The sequence below is a fragment of the Eutrigla gurnardus genome, assembly GCF_963514095.1.
Source record: "Eutrigla gurnardus genome assembly, chromosome: 14".
In the NCBI taxonomy this organism is placed as follows: domain Eukaryota; kingdom Metazoa; phylum Chordata; class Actinopteri; order Perciformes; family Triglidae; genus Eutrigla; species Eutrigla gurnardus.
This window is the reverse complement of record NC_139937.1, coordinates 16,713,876-16,726,333: the sequence shown is the minus strand read 5'-3', so window position 1 is coordinate 16,726,333 and position 12,458 is coordinate 16,713,876.

Sequence of the window (12,458 nt, the reverse complement as noted above, 5' to 3'; positions counted from 1 at the left end):
AAATGTTAGAAACATGCCCAAATTGAGACACTATTATATTCAGAAAACACCTCTGGGCAAAATGCCAAAGGAGGAGGGAGTTGACAATGATAGCAAATGACGTAACATGATGGTATAAAATAACTACCATAGGTAAAAATGGGATGTACATCTACATTCAGTGTCGTGTTCCATGAACCAGCCTCGGATATGTAATCCTGAAATGTTGTGGGTCTACCCAGTGGTTTCAGAGGAAGGCATCTAATCAGATGCCCAAACCACCAACTACTTTCAATGCAAAGGAGCAGCGGTTGTTCTCCAAGCTCCTTCCGAATGTCTGACCTCCTCACCCTATCCCTAAGGATGAGCACAGCCGGCCTGTGTAGATATTACATTTTGGTTTGTATCACTCGATCACATCCTTTCATACCCAAAGCTCATGGCCACGGGTGAGGATCGGAAAGTGGATTGAACAGTGGAATGAGTTCTGTACAATGCTGGCATTCTTGTCAACACTGGACCAGTCCACCTGTCTATCCTCTGATTGATCTGATTCTTACTGAGATCCTGAGATACGTCAAGCCCCTTTGATTTACTATGGAACTACTATGTTATTATACCCAAGTAACCGATTAAATCAGTTCAGAGCAAAGTCCTGCATAGTCAGTGCTTTATTGATTGTTTTTCATTAAATATGTAACCAAATAAACTGCATCCTATCCATCATATCTAAGATGGATGACTCTAACTGGACTAGATTTAATAAAAGGTTAATATTGGCCCCACATATCAGTGCATTGCAGGTACAAATACACTCAGTGACAGTGTGAACACACTCCCCAGCCGACGTGGGTATTTGTCTAACTGTTGGAGCAATAATTGAGTTTAAGCTTCGGGCTGAGCAGCAGGAGACAGTGTAATATGTAACAGGATAAAGGAGGGGGGACATTTTTTTTCTTCTTCTCCGTGGGATGAATCTCCAGACTCCACTCCTGAAACCACCATTTTAATTAAATTAACAATCCTCTTCACCTGTCTTCATCCATGAGCTCTCTCTGCCCTAAAGAGATTTGATGGCTTCAGGGACATTATTCAGTTGTTTGTTTATCACTCTCCGCTCCAATTGAAATGAAGTGGATTCTGTGCTTCTGCAGAAATCTGGAAACCCACCTTTTCTCTGCACTCTTCCCTCAGCGCCAATAGCTCCTAATTCGGCAAGTTTTGAATGGTTTTTATGGTGTTTTTTCATTATCAATGTCATCACATTTCTGTATATTAATGAATTACATATGAACAGGTTAATTTGGCATGAACCCAAAGATGAATTCAATACTATTATCTTTAACTGGACAAAAGCATATCACTGGTATTTTCTCATTCTACTTCCATGACCTAAATATTTCCAATTATTATTGGCTCACTTAAAGGTATGTACGAATTAATCAGCTGATCTCACTGCTCCTCAACTCAAAGAGAATAAATTATGCACGCATGTGTTTGACTGAACGAAATGGGATATTTTTTCTAACTGAAGGTCAAATGTCTTATTAGATGATCAGACGCGCTCCCGTTTTTAAAGAGTATGTGCATACAAATGCCTCTGTGATTACTCAAGCAAATGATTTAACATGTCTTGACCATTATCAAATGATTTGCCAAAGGCTTTGCACATCTTGATGTATTAGATGGAAGGAGTCTTAGTATTGGAGTTTTAATGCATTGCATTCATTTCTTTATGGGGTTTTGCTGATGTGATATTTACTGCTTGTTCTGAGCTGCAGTTCATGTTGCCATCAAACTGCCTTTTAGGATTTCAGACCAAACTGAAATTCATAAATATTCATGATTGTATTCTGATAGATAGAAACTGCTTATACAGAGGTTGCTTTCTCTTTAAAATTGGAAGAATACCATCTACTATAAGTGGGGGTACATCTTAAAGTAAATGCATCAATGCAAAATTAGCGAGAAAGGGTTGCGGTCCCACAGAGGAATCCTCCTAATGGTGAGGATAATGCATATCTTTGTTGAATGATGAATCTGTGGTAGACCAACCAACACTGCCCAGTGCTTGATTATGATTGGTTGAAGATATTTGAGACTAGACTAGATAACCTTTTATATATTAGTGATATTAGACATAGGCTTTGACATTGATGCCCACCATAACACCAGTTACTACCTTTTTACCATTACACCTGGGGCAAAATGTCTTGTTGTCGTCCTTTTTTCTGCGGCAGTGCTCGTATACAATAATGTCTATGTTCAGGCAATCGTTCACCCGTCCACCTGCAGCACCCACAACCATAGACTGTACTGTGGACTTACACATTGGTTTGGTTTGTGGACTACATTCAAGCCTCAAATTCAGAATTTTGGCGATCACCATCTTGGATTTTGGTCGTCGCGGTCTTGGATATCTTTGCAACCAGTGAACAGAAGAGACCTGTTTATCAATATGCTGAAATTAGATCAAAACTATTCAATGGCACAAAGGCCATGAAATGCAGGAACAAAATCCATTCACGCGATGCTGATAAAAGCGACGGATACTCACAGGCATTCATGCAGATTCATTTCGTCACATCAATTGTTAATTAGCAGAGGTTGGGGAGAAAGCGTGATTATCGAATGAGCTTAGTGTATTTAGCTGGGACTAATCCCTGGCTTTCCTTGTTTATGGGATTTGATGAGGAAGACAGCGGTGAGTCAGCTGGAGAGGTGACAGGACAACTGGATTTACGAAACGAACCCACATGCAGGGCATGGCTGAAACTGAGCTGAAACACAAAGCGCTTTCAAATCTTTCTGTGCCTCCTCATTAGCAATGATGAACACAGTCGAGGAGACCTGGCTTTCCCGCCAATGTTTAACTTGCTTTTGTGGCTTTTTGTGGTCTTAGTTGACATTTTGTGTTCGACGTTTTGCTCGTGGTTAGATTACATGTCTTTTATTGGAAAGACAATCTTCACAACTCTATAGCCACATATGATTTTGCAAATATTGTGTGCGATTAATATGGAGCCATTTCATTTTGAATGTCTATTATATTAATGTTAAGTAACATTTATAAGCCTCCCTCTGCTCCGACTGACTCTTCAAAGTGTATTTTGTCAACTATTAATTCTATTGAGTGGCATAATTAAATGATGATCTCGGGTGACTTCGATAGTAACTGATTTGCTCCAATGATAGTTCCTTGTCACTAATCCTTAATGGATCATTAAATCTGGTGTTATGTAACATGATGTGTTGAAGTGATCACTGCTATATTCCGTGTCTATTCCAAGTTGTCCTCCTAAATGTATTAAACTTTATTAGAGAAAGTGCTCACAAAATTATTGTAGATTGTTTTTATTCAAGACATAACTGCTAAAATATATACCTTGTCTTTCAATATAATCACCAATTTTGAGATTTTTCTTTTTTTTTTCAGCCTAGTGGAACATTTATGGGTTTATTTTACTACACTTTGCATCATTTTAAGTGTTGTGGGTGCCCTTTGTACGTTATTTTGGTTAATAATGACTCAGAATTATAACATAATTCAATAATCATATTCATAATAAAGCTATAGCCTTTTGGGGCCCTTTTAGTTAGGCTCTTAGGCTGTTCCCTACCTTCCTTAATGTCTTTTTTCATAGTTTTCCACCCCCTCTCTAGCTGAATATTGGCACTTGCAGTAAAGTACAACTTACTTGCTGAAGTCAACTTATTAACTATTAACGGGAAAACTGTTAATACTCCACAATAAAAGGTCTGCATTTAAATCTTTTCTTCAAGTGAAGAGTGAAGTGGAGACATTATCAGCACTATGTACTGAAATGTACTTAATGGATGTTCAAGGTGGAGCTTTACTTTTTTTTTTCCAGGTGGAGTGGATGAAATTAATTGCCATGCAAAAAAGAACAATTGTGTGTATCTTTTTAATACAGGTCTGACACCAATGTCCTGCCCTCATGTTTCCCCACAATGTCCAAAAAAACTGATTTGTTGTACATTGTGGTTAATGGTTAATTTGAAATGTCCATGGCAGCAATTGAGATACTCATAAACCTGCAATAAACTGTCAACAGGACCTTCATAGATCATGGAAATATCATCCTCATTGTGTTTCCATAGTTTAATGTGGTTATGGAAGGGATATTTAGAGGATAAGAAATAATGTCTTAACATATTTCCCAAACAACCAGTTTCCATGAACAGTGAGTACTGGGTAAAGTCACGGGTGGTCTTTAATTCAAAAACTGGGTGAGAGCATTTGGCCTATATTCTGTATGTCCATTATGACCAGGTCTGCGTCACAGATTAGATCATCCACCATCTTTAGTTTGTTAATCATGTCCATTAAATCCCTTAAATATGGATGCATAAACTTGCTTACAATAAGATCCCAAGTTTCTCATCAATGTTCTACTATAATTGAGAGTTGGGTCATTTCTATATATTCATAGTAAATGGGATCTGACAATTGTTGGTCTACTTCTTTGGTGTAGTATGCAAATAGCACCCTTTTATCTACAGGTTTTACAACAACGCCAACTTCTCTAAGTTTCAAAAAGGTCACATAGGGTGAAATTTTAATACATAACTTCAGGACTAACCCTACCAACACCAGTGAACATGACAGGCATAGTTATTTTATGTAACAAAATGTGAATTTACCCCAAGTTGCTATTTTTCTTTAAAGTCGCAGTCGGTAAGTCTGGCAGATCGAGTTGACTCAGTCAAATTTCGAATGTTTACAACACTCACGCCCCTCCCCTTCTACCACCGAGCCCCTCCGCTCCCTCCCATCGAGTGCTCGTCAGTGCGCGGGCATTTCTGTGAATGCGCCCATGTCTTCTCTCAACGATAAACGGCATGGAGTACACGCTACACAGAGGTAGGCTAACTTACTCATAGATAGCAACTGCTAACGTCATTTAGCGTATGCCTAGCTTGAGGCGTGTGCCTGTGATATTGTAACATGTATGAGGGGGGAGGTGGGATCTGTGGCGTGTGCATGAACTGTGAACTGTGCTGAGTGGACAGGATGATATGGGCGCGGTGGATTTTTGCAAAACGAACAACAAGCTCTAGGTGCACGTAGAGGCTGTTTTTTTTTCTAAAACCAGATGATTTATGTTGTTCTATCGGAGCATAGTGTCTTCTTCAGTGAATATGATAAAAAAAATGTTGCAGACTGGGACTTTAACTTAACAAAGAAATACGGTTATGTAAGTAACACAAAAATTAAATAAACCTTACTTTGAAAAGAGAATGTATGCATGCAATATGGGGAAACTGTGCATTTCCTATGAACATGGAGGTTTATTTTGAAAAGACACAATGCATATGAGAAGCTGAACTCGACACATTGTCCCAGACACTAAACTGACACTAAAGGAATACTTAAAGTGTCGGGCCACTGACTAAATGACGAGTTGGGAGTGAGAATGTGTTGTGTGTGTGTGTGGACATGTGCCTTACACATCACACAGCACACATGCGACCCTTATTACTGTACATCCACATCTACACCCCTCTGCCCAGCGTTGACAGCACAGATGGGCCAGAGTGGAGCCGTGGTGTGTCGTCATGCTGCATAATGTACAGTATGTTGCTGTAGATGAGTGTCTGAGTGCATTTCAGTGCCGTTTATTTAGGGCTGTTCTCCTCCATCTGCTTGCTGCAGGCTCCAGGGTGTCACCTCGTCAAAGCCGAGCTGCTTGATTGGCTTTTCTTGGTGATGGACAGTCTTGCTACCGAGCAGATGGCATCCCGCTGCACTGGCAAGCAACTGCACTTTCCTCACAATGTGTGTCTGGTGAGTTTTGGGCGCACCATTCATTTATTTACTTTATGCTTATCTTTGGACAGAGGACATTTATTTTACGCCTGATTCATTTACTTCCTCACAACTAGAGGAGCATTTTCCGGCAACATTTTAAAGCTTAAAAATGTGTTGAATCAACAGCCATGCCAAAAAAAACCCTACGTAAATAACACCAAAATGCCAGTGGCTGACATCAGAATGACTATGTCCGCTTCTTATATACTATTGGTTCAAGGTGCAGGCTTTTCAAAGATCATTTTAAAAAAAGAGATCCATTTTCTTTCCATATTTTCCTTTATTTGCTTACACTCTGATTGAGGCCTAATATCAATATCATGCAAAAGCTGAAGCCAGTAGCATACCATGCTAGCTTTAACCGCTATCTGCCCCATCTCAACGTCCGATTCATAGACAATATTTTGCTAATGATATTAAAATGCAACACACAGCCGTAAAGTTTTGCAGCTGAGTGTAATCTGCGCTGTTTTTGCATCTGATTGAAAACCATGAAAGGAAGCAGCAACTCATGGGAGGACGTTTAATTTAATGATACATTTAAGTAAACGGGAATCAGGAAATCCAAAGAGGGAGGGAAAATGTATCAAGCAAGACGATTTGACAGTAACGGTGGAGGCCGGTGAGTGCTCAGTCTAGATTTACTGGCTCGATGTGGTGAGTAATGAAGCTGGCACATGAGCGATGATCCCGAGACCAATAGAGAGATTTGTAAGAAGAGAAGAAATTAATGTGGAGCAAAGTTGGAAAATAAAATATAAAGCAAAGGTTATGGCACAGGGGTTCAGACCAGAACACGAGTACTGAGGGTTGTCGACAACCCGGCGGCGAGCAGGTGAAGGGTGATGAGGCTGACGGAAGGCAAAGTGATTAGCTGATGAACCCCAGGTTAGTCAAAGTCGAGATGGTAGCTGAGTGAAGGAAAGCTTAAATGTGCTTGAGGTCAGTGCCTCGGTTGTGAAGGGTGAGTTAGCCCAAGCCAGAAGCCCGACGACTCCTAAGACACATTCGGGTGGGTGAAATAATACATGGTGCATATTGATTACATTCACTTATTTTAAGAGTTTTTGAGACAGTTTTTAGTTTATTAAATACCAGCAGCGATCCCACCACACCACCTGACTTCATTGATTCTTTCGATCTGTTTTTTTAAATGACATGTAGAGGAGCTTTATTCATCTATTTTTTTAATGACCAACTGTCCTCAGAGTTACAATGTCCTTACGCTTTGATCGTTCCATTATAGATGCCCTTAATCACAGACTGTCTCCAATCACAAAAAGACAATAAGGCAATTAGAAAAGTGGACAATTCACAGTACGTTTTCTAAAAATGCCTCATCAGATGACTCATCCAGGCTAATTAGGAGATAATGCTGTGATGTTTCATCATGAATTACCTATTAAATATTAAATATTTACTTTGACCTCAGTTAGACCATCTGTCTTTAAAACATATCAGTCATGTCCATGTGAAATAAAAGCTTTTTGCCATTTTTGGGTGCATAATTATGGTCTCTACTTTTCTGTCACTCTACGTCAGGCTACACAAATTCACATTACGACAGAAATCAGCATTAGTAGTAGTTGTGAAGCATGATATGCTTTGTGTATATGCTACTGATATGTATTAGCAACAACACAATAGACACACTCGCTGTCAGTACGGTTCTCTGATGTACTTGAGACCAGTGTTCACCTTTCTGTAGGTTCAATATAAGCTGTGAACAGAATCATTTGGAGGTGTGGTCTCATGATCTTGGATTCATTCGTCCTGTGCCCTTGTTGTATTGGTCTCATCAGATCTGTTCCCCTTTTCTCTTCCACCATTTAGTTTTCAGCCCGCCCTCATGTCTGCCCACCGGTTTCCTGTTGTCTTATTAGCTTCTTTTATATTTTATTTATTTATTGTTGTTTTTGCATTTTCTATCAGGTCCTGAATTTGGGTCCAACCTTTGTGAACTGACATCCTTGACACGTGGCTGCGGTTGAATAGCAGGGCGCCAGTAGCGACACACATTGTAAGTGGATGACGAGATTTTCCTCTTCTTTTTGTTGAAATCTCCTCGAGCTCAGCTTGGCAGATAATGGCTTTCTTGGGACAAGTATGAGGAACAGGGGACGCTAATGAATTCTTGTTTCACATCTGCTGAGGAGCTCTCCACATGCCAGCTATTTACAGGAGACTGATGGAGAGCTCCGCCGTCCTCACACATCGCTGTTAATGCTGTCAGATCCCACTTCTGCCTCCTGGTGCGATGGAAGCAACGAATTGCTTATATGTCTTAAAGAGGAAAATACAGTCTTCTCTAATGGACACCGTAGTGATCGCTTTTTGCTGCCTGACTCTCACACTCGCTGTCTTTTCATTTCACTCTCTATTACTCCCACTCCTTCTTTGATCCCCTCACCACCAAGTGTCATCCACTGGAAAACATGAACTGGAAGTAAATGTCATTTTACAGGTAAATGTCTGTGCTGTCCCTTCTAGTCCACAGGAATGACAGAGTGCAGTGTCCCTGTTGTAGTTTGATCAAATAGATTTATCTTTCAACTTGCCGTCAAAAGGTCACATCCCACTGCAACCACACCGACATTTCTAGCATCAAGCCGATCGATTAAGAGTCATAACTAAAAAGCTAAAAACAATGTTCTAAGGATAAATTACAGTGTTCTTTGAAATGATGCCTCAGTGAAAAGGTAGATGGATTACTCTGCATTTTATGTTATCACATATGTCTTTCAGAGAGTCCATTAGCTCTCATTATCTCCCACCGAGCAGCCTCTCAATAAGCTGCACAAAGAAAACACATGCCGGAGCAGACAAAAATAAAGGGCGGCAAGGAGGTGATTCAACTGTTGGAAAATTTGGAGCTGTCACATCAAGTTTACAAAGGGTTAATACTGGGTTAGAGGGAGGAGCCTGGTTAGAGCTCAATACTGGTTCAAGTTGATCCAATAAAGAAAATGAACACTAATTTGGCTTCACAAAATGTCTGATAATGTGTTAAACAAACGGGTTTAAACGGGTTTTACCTGAAGATATTTTCAGACTGAACTATAACTGGTTAATAGTATTCTGAGCCCATTTGGTTAAAACATACTAAATGAAATGGGACCAAAAAGAAAAAAAAAAAAAAAAAAGAGAGAGTTAAGATCTATATATGACAAAATAAAATGGATTTACATTCATTTCGGTAAAATATAAAAAAATATGAAACACGCAAGCATCCAAATTACCTGAAAGTAACAGTTTTGGACAAAGAAGGTTTCTGCCTTACAGCAAAGAGGGATAATCCTTTCACATCCCTAATAGGAGTAACAATAAAAGTGAGAGAGCAGCTCCGTGTGTGTGTGCGTGTGTGTGTGTGTGTGTGTGTGTGTGTGTGCGTAATCTGGCAGAGCAGCATCCCCCCTTGACCAGCAGACTAATGCCTCATAATGGTGACAAGCAGCCAATTTACACCTTGCATCTTCCCCATGAGTGGCAGCAAATCAATAGACACACAGCAAACAGCAGTACACCAGCAGTGAGTGAGTGTGTTTGTGTGTAAGAGACCGTCTGTGATTGTGTGTCTTTCACCTTTCATCGAGAACGTCTTCGGCTACTTATTCCACTGAAAAATCCGATGAAAGTGTGAAAAGAGAACGCTTGAATGAGTGCTGATGTATGTCGTGTTTTTTTTTGTTGCTGTGCATCTTTGTGCATCATATATACTGTATGTGTGTGTGTCATAGTCTGTGTGTATAAGCACCATGTGTGATCACTAGAATCACTCAAGCTCCCAGTGTGGACTGCAGGGAGAATCCCATTAACCTCTGTTGATGGGCTTCAAAGCTGTGGAGCAGGAGGGGTGAGCCTGGAGATTACAGCTATTGTTGGTGACTACTGGGAGCTGCACACTACTACTGTAGTCTGGATGCTCCTCCATGTCGTGAGTGTCAGTGTGGGTAGGGTACGGGAACATGGGATGTTTGCTACAGTCCGACAAGGCAAGAAACATAAGCAATCTGATTATCAGGCAAATTATAAACAAACTAACAGTTTAGTTTGAATATTTTCACCATGTTATCTGAGGTTAAATAAAAATGACCACTCGGGCATTGTTAGTAATAATCTCTTATTCTACATAACTGCTGCTCATCTTTATTTTCTCTTCCATATATGTTTGCCTAATTTGGAGTGTTGTTGCAACTTGTCCAACACATTCTCACAGAAATTATCACATCCTTTTGACAGTACATTACATGGTTGCGTGGGAAGTTTTACATTAGATGTAGGCAACATAACCAGTTTGTAAGGTAAAACAATTAAGATTAAAACTATTATCTGTATATGTTATGCAAATTTAATGTAGCCTAAGTCATTTAAGAATATTCTTTTCATTTAAAAGAACTGCGTTTTTTTTTTACTTAACATTTTTACAAACACTATGACATATTAAATGACATAGGTTGACTTGTTGTTTCACACAGGACTGAAACTATGGTCTCCTGTATGAAAGTCTCATATTTGATTCATCCTCACCCAATTAACTATGGGGGCCCTTATATTATAGGGTTCAACCCTTTATCATAAGTTGAGGAATTTTGCACCGATATGTACAAGCCATTGTGTAACATACCCCTTTTATTATACATCACAAGCCTGGCTTTCTGGTAATATTTTTCACTATTGTTTCTGGCATTTCCTCAAAAGTGTATTTAAAAAAAATAGGCTGAAGTGGCATGGCAGTTTATTTAACGTGAGTCAAATTCAGATGAATACAATTTTGTGTTTTCACAATGGCCTGCTAAGTTTGTCTGCTGTCAGGCTTCACCGAACACCAGCTGAAATACACACTCCACTCCAACATTTCTTTCCTGTTAATGTTTGGCTCTTTGTACCACAGTTGTATAGTTCTGATTGTCATTGTGAATAATCCTTTTAGAATAGTTTTTTTTTCTTTCAAAAAGCATAATTTTTAGAAAAATGCGCCACATTTGCCTGTCATGTAACTCCATAATTACACAAGCAGGCATCTTATCTACCTGCAATGGCAGTCAGTCCCACTTGAGCAACAAGTCTCCAGCGATTAGATGTTCACAAGACGTGGATGACATCTGGAGTGGAGCCAACTCTTGCAGTGCACTGCCTGGCAAACCTCTCCTCTTCATATTGCTCAATGAAAAACCCCATGTGACTGAGAGGGAGTGAAATCCTTGCCCCCTCTTGATTTCACCTGCTCCCATGTATCCTCGCCTTGCACTCTCTGGGTGACTAAAGGGATTTCTGCTTGTTCGTCTGACCCTCCACTTGGAATCAACACTATTTTACCTGCTTTAATAGCAGCCTTTTCATTTCTGATAAATCTGTTTTAGAGTTTTTCGCTAATAATATCTCAATATTTTTCACCTGGTAATCTGCCAAAGCACTGCACGCACACACACACACACACACACCCACACACACACACACACACACTACGATCCCAGCCGATTCTCTTCACCTTCTTGATTAACGTAAATTCTCGACAACCAGCAATGTTTTCTTTTATTTGTTTCTATGATCCTGTGTTTCTCTTACGTCTAATTACTTCCATCCATAGCATGCAACCACACAACAGCACAAAAACTACAGAAAATAAGCCAAGGAGTGTGAGCTTCCCCTTCCCTGTACACTTCCCTATTCCACCTGGAAAAGCTTGATACAGTTGATACAGCCACACAGCTAGTATAGAGCGTTCTACAATCTCTGAGGAAGTGAGAAAATTCTGATTTTGAGTGCCAGCAGCAAAGTGCTGATAATATACATTATTATTATTATAGATTGTTCGCTCATAGCCACATACTAAACATGCGAGCAACACAACAATTTTCACATTGAAATCTCCAATTGTGGAGTTAATCATAGCATTCTCATGAAGCACTTCTGCTACTTGGAAGGAGTAGTATCATACTGTCTAAATATAGGATCTGATCCTTTCACCATTAGCCCTCATGTAACCCCCAGTTACAGCCATGGCTACGTACAACTTCACGCCAGCAACCCTGTAGTTATGGAGCTGCAGTCAAGTAAAGCCAGAAGGGGCATTTGAGTCCAACCTGTGGCTAGACAGGACTAATGAGAAAATGTGACAAAGACGGTCTTAAATTGTTACCAGCAAACCTGGCAACCATGTCTTTAATAATGCAAGGACTATTTCTATCCCATATTTAGAATCTGTGCCTCACTCATGAAGGTGTCTTCATTTTGCCCGTAATGAATATCGTGGGGTCACATACGCCATCATTTAATAGCAAATGATCAAGAGTTAGGAGTGACACAGGGCAGGGATAGAATTTGAGAAGATGGTAATATAAAGGGAATGATATCTGTTGGGGAGGGTGAAGAAAGTGATTTTGAATCTCAGCTCTTGCTCTGCCACACCTTTGGACAGGATATTACTTTCCGCTGCTTAGAAGTATACATTTCCTTTCTTGAGCTAGAGATTGGAGATCCAGCAGCTTCTTATCTCAGAGAGGCAGAATTAGATATTCCCTCAGCCACGGTGGACTGAGAAGTCTTTCTTGCTCTCTCTATCACACATGGACAGTGGTTTAATTTCCCTTACAGCATGCGTGGGATCTCTACACTGGTTGTGAATGAGAGCTGCAACCAGTATTCA